The sequence below is a fragment of the Arvicanthis niloticus genome, unplaced genomic scaffold (assembly GCF_011762505.2).
Source record: "Arvicanthis niloticus isolate mArvNil1 unplaced genomic scaffold, mArvNil1.pat.X pat_scaffold_514_arrow_ctg1, whole genome shotgun sequence".
Classification (NCBI taxonomy): Eukaryota; Metazoa; Chordata; class Mammalia; order Rodentia; family Muridae; genus Arvicanthis; species Arvicanthis niloticus.
The window spans coordinates 55,633-61,350 of NW_023046143.1; positions in this window are offsets into that span (position 1 = coordinate 55,633).

The window sequence follows — 5,718 nt, forward strand, 5'->3', positions numbered from 1 at the left end:
AAGGACATGAAATTAAAACAAACTGGGAAGTGGTGGGCGGTAGGGTTTTTAGGAAGGTAAAGGGAGGAAATTTTATAAATTATAATCTCAAAAATAAAATAATGAATAAGTCCCACCCCTAGGTGGAAAGCCATTGACTATTGAGAAATGGAGAGTCAATTTTCTTTAAGAATAAGACCCCTGGTAGGCTGGCTAGGGTCCAGTAGATGGCCTGATATCCATGCACATACTGGCAACACAAAGTGGACTCAATGTTTATTCAAAAGGAGTACCTGAAGCTGGAAATGAAGAAAGGGCTGTAGGGGAAGAGGTGGAGAGGAGAGGATGGGGACATGCATTCATTCACAACATTATATGCACATACAAGATCCTCAAACAATAAAAAATATTGACACTAACTTACACTGGGTTGAGTTTGTATTCTAGAGTGCTATCTGTAATGGATATCATTTCAAATTCACCAAAGTTGTGATAGACAGGTGGATTGAAACTGTCTTGTTGATTTTCCTCAAAAGTTGGGTTGATCACTGTCTCATCGTTTTTTCTAACAATGACTTCTGCGAATTCTGGTATTTCTGTAAATAAAAAATTAAGTGTTAGATCTTTCTTTTTTATTTTCTTTTTCTGTACTTCCACCTCACAGGATCGGACATGCCCTTCTTGCCTCTGTAGCAACTGCCCATACACATAAACACATACACATAAATCATTTTTAAATATTTTAAAAACTGGTCAAACATGTACATCTATTTCCCCACTACACCATTCTCTGATGTTAAAAGTAAAGGCAGCCCTTTCCCTGTGCCCCCAATACAGTTTAGTTGAATTTTATACATGGACGGTTAGTAACATAAAATTCTTGTGGTAATTCAGCAAGCCTGAATTTAAGCATTTTTTTTTTCCAATAGAATTTTAGTCACCTAGCTGCTGCTGAACTAAGTGTAGATGAACCCTGTTAATTTCATGGTTCCATATCTTTAGGTTCTAGAAGTTTAGCAAGATTGTAAGAATGCTTTTATAATACTTACACATCTCTCCATCTGTGACACCCCACTGGACTCGTGCATTCTTGAAACTGCTTCACAAATATTGGTAATCTGCCTGTTTGTCCTCTCAAGAAGTTCTTCTAATTGCTATTATAAATAAGAAAATTGTTAAGTTCTCATTTTGAAAAAAAGAAGTAACACATGTGAAAATGTAGGCCCAGAGAAGTGGCTCAGCAGTTAAGACCACTTGCTGCTGATTTTGCTGAGGACTGGAGTTCAGGTTCCCAGCACCCACATGGTGGTGCACAACCAGTTCCTGGAGAGATATTCCCCCTTCTGACCTATGCAGGCAGCGTCTATGCATGCTGTGCACATACTTACAAGTAGCTAAAGCACTCACATAAACACAATGAATACATCGAATACAAAATTTAAAATCAAGTAATTAATTTTCAAAAGAAAATATTTGAAGCTGACTTTGAGTTCTTGACACACTGAAAGTTCTGCAGCAGTCACAAATGTACCATTTCCTTGGGGTGAAAATATTTGAAGCTGACTTTGAGTTCTTGACACACTGAAAGTTCTGCAGCAGTCATAAATGCACCATTTCATTGGGGTGAAGCCTGGGTTTGTTACCAACCACCTGACTGAGACATAGACTCTCAACCTGCCCCTACACTATCTGACTGATACACACTTGGAAGAAATGTCAGTGATGAAAGGTGAGAACTTCACAGCCACTGACAGCCTCCCATGCAACACAAATATGCCAGAGACATTTCTCATCAAGGAAGGAAGCAACTTAGAGAAATGCAAAAATCAAAGGCTCCACCCCAGGCCTACACAATGGAGAACCTGAGTGGAAGCAAGCAAGACTGGTTTTAACAGGCCCTCAGATGGGTCCAGATACATGGTTAAATGTGAGAATCCCAAGACTGTGGCACTGAAGTAAACACCACAGCTTCAGGGGAACATGGTTGGTTTTAGTAACAGATAAGGTATGTGCCAGGGCAAGTTTCTCAACTTCTCTGTGTTTCAATTTGCTCATTTACAAAAGTGGGATGAAAACATATCTTAAGGGTTCTCTTAAGGGGAAACATGGCTGTAGCTTTGTCCTAATAATGGAAAGAGCAGTGCTACAAGATGATTGGCTCAAGAGGGCTCAGGTCTCCATTAGCAGTGTTATCACCTCTGCACACCATGGCACAAGTTAGGAGGTGAGGCCAAGCTTGCCCAGAAGAGCAGACAGAATCCAGACTGTCAGCTGAGGCTTTTCAGAAAACGTGCACTCTGCATAGAACATTTAAAGGTAAGGTAAAAAGGCAGAACAATCAGCATGTGAAAAATACTCAGGGAGAAAAAGAAGCTTGTTGTTTCAACAGGCAGTATCAATGCTTTCCTAAGGAACTTCATTCTGAAGGGAGTACAAAGAGTGAGAGACACTAAGAGGGGAAAGACAGGTAAGAAAAGTGGGGTTTTGAAGCTGTACAAGAGAAAGAGCAAAAGGGAAGTGCATACGTGATTGAGAGGAGGAGAGCTGTGACCGATGCACATAAGTCTGTGAAGACAGAAAAGATGGAAGATGCAGAAACCAGCAAAGGCATCAGCCCCTGAGCAACAGAAGACTTAACTCTGTATGAACCAAAGTGGCCCAGTAGAAGGCTAGGCTCTGGGAAGTACCTCAAGGGCCAGTTCTTCAGAAAGAGACTTGGGAACCTGAGCAATTTTTGCCTTCAAATCACATCCTCCTTCAGCTTCCTAGTTGCTGGGACCCTGGCTAAATACTATACCACAGGCAGCAGGCTACTAAGGTCTAGGCATTATAGGCCCTGGAGCCCTGCTAGATCTCAAACTTTTATATTTATTTGCTATTATTAATTTTATTTTCATTTCTAACCCGTGATTGAATCTAGAACTTCATACATGGCAGACAAGGGCTCTGATACTAAAGTGTATGCCCAGATCTTTTTACCTTTTTAGAAGACAAGATTCTGTCTGAAACAGGATTTCACAAAAGTGCCCAAGCTAGCCTTGGCTTTCAACCCTCCTGCCTTAGACTCCCAGGTTGCTGGGATTACAGGCTTGCACCACTACACCCAGACAAACTTTTCAAACTGTGCTAGCACATTCTATTCAAGAAATCTTATAACACCCACCTCTTTCATTTGTAGCTCCATTGCCTTTAAGGTGGTGGTTCTCAACCTTCCTAATGCTTGGGACCCTTTAATACAGTTCCTAATGCTGGGGTGACCCCAGCCATAAAATTACTTTCATTGCTACTACATGACTGAAATTTTGCTACTGTTATGAATCCTAATCTAAACATCTATGTTTTCCAATAGTCTCAAGCAGCCCCTGTGAAAAGGTTGTTTGATGCCCAAAATAGTTGTGAGCTACAGGTTTGCGAACCACAGCCCTAGGGAATGTAGTTCCCAAAACCTCTATTATATACTCCTCTTGCTATCTACTAAAAACGTCAGGTTTTCTAATATCCCCTCAAAACAACAGTAAGATAAATTCCTCACAGAATACACCCTTTTATTTCAGTTGAGAATACTTTCTGTGCAATTAGGCTCACTGTAAAACTGCATCCAAATCAGCCAAATGTCATTGAAGCCTACTCTGGAAAAGTTAAACCTCAAAACAGTTACATGAATTTTAATTTTGAGCTACATTTCCAGTCTTTTTTCTTCATTTTTATTTTGAGACAATGCCTCACTAAATTGCCAAGGCTGACTTTGAATTTGAAATCCTTCTGCCTCTGTTCCCCAGGTAGCTGACATTACAGGCCTGCACTACCAGGCCTAATCAATCACACACACACACACACACACACACACACACACACACACACACACACACACACTTTTAAACATAAGGTTAGGGATGTAGCTTGTTGGTAGAAGCTTGCCTAGCATGACCAAGACATTTTTGTTCAACTACATCGCATGATTTCTTTTCCACCTCTGTCCACTAAGAGGGCTTAGGACTCAAGATTAAATAATGAATGTACCTAGCATCTAGATCAAAATTTCCACTCACCAAAACAAAAAATTCCTTCAGAAGTTGAATTCCTGTGAAGGAGCAGGGAAAATGGTAATGAACACAGAACACCTTGTGATAACCAAAAAGAAGGTAGTTCTCAAGAAAAGTGAAAGCAGAGCAAAAATAGTTTGGGAGTTCACAATGACCCAAAGTGAAAATTAGATCAATGAAATGAGTAGTCATTCATCATAGTTGGACTGCAAGATATAATACAGCAACTATGTTGCATATATATAATATGTAATATATATATATACACATATATATATCTTACAATGTATATTATAAGATATAATACAGTAACTGTGATATATACAAATGTTGCCTCATAACTCATAGTAAATTTCATGAGTCTGTTTTGATATAACCATATATACTTAAATGACTGAGAAATTAATGATGGTTCTTCCTAACAAATTTTAATCAATTCTAATAAACATAGAAGAAATGAATTACTAAAGAACCATCATTAGGCAAATATCACAGTAATGATAACCACTTTAAAAATCTATGGATAGATGCTAATTTAGTTCAGTGGGTTTGGGAAAAACAGAATGTTAAAAGAACCATAGAGAATGCTATATATTATTACAAAGGAGAAAAAAGAAGACACTGTATAAATCAAGAGATAAATGTTATATCACCATTAAAAATCTTTTTTAATACAGACAAGACAAACCCTGTGATGTGGCTCAACAAGATAGCATCATTTGTGTGATATTCTTGTCAACAATCATAATCTGAATCTATTCAAAAGGGAAATATCAGACACACAAAAAATGAGAGGCATTTTGTAAATAACTAACTAGCTGTCAACAAATGTCAAGGTCACAATAGCATGGAAAGAACTGAGACAAATTCATGACAAATTCATGAGGAACTGTGACAAATTCAAAGAGATAGTGGAGACAAATTCAGTGTGTGTGTGTGTGTGTGTGCGGGCGCGTGCATGCACGAGTGCCTGTGTGTATGTGCACACGTGCACACACATACACACAGGGATGCATATGCATTTAATAATAATAATTACAGAAGAAAGAGTCATGAATCCTAAAGGGGTGTTTTAAGATAAATGGTAGAGACGAAATAGTGAATCATAAGCAGAGTCAGAGGGGGACACAAGGGAGTAGAAATCATACAAATGCAATGCACTCATATATGAAATACTCAAATAGGAAAGTATTAAATGTGAGATACTAGATTGAACTTGGTCACAGGAAAAAACATGAGATTTGAAAATAACGGCATAATTCAAGTTAGAACTATTGTTTGCTAGTTTTGATTATAGTACTGTTGGGAACCGCACTAGTCCCTGTTCGGTTGGCAAAAAATGTCGCAGCCCCAGCAAAATGTTGAGGCCCAGGCTGCCCCGCCATTTCGTAGCCACTGTATCCCAGTCCAAGCTGCCACTCCGGTCCACAGGTTGGGGTTCAGCAAGAGAGAGAGTGAGGACGGACTTGAAGAATGGAGACCAGACAGAGTGTGTTTCAATCCCGTTTATTCTTCAGTCTCGCTTTCTCGAAGTGTCTCCTAAAAGTGTCTGCTCTGTCTGATTCTCTGATCTCTGTCTCTGCCTTTTATATGTCTCACTTCTAAGCCATGCCTTTTTGGTCACACCTTTAAACATGTCCTTAGGTCTTATCTCTAAATCTGATCTCTACACTTCTAAGTCACACTCCTTTAATCT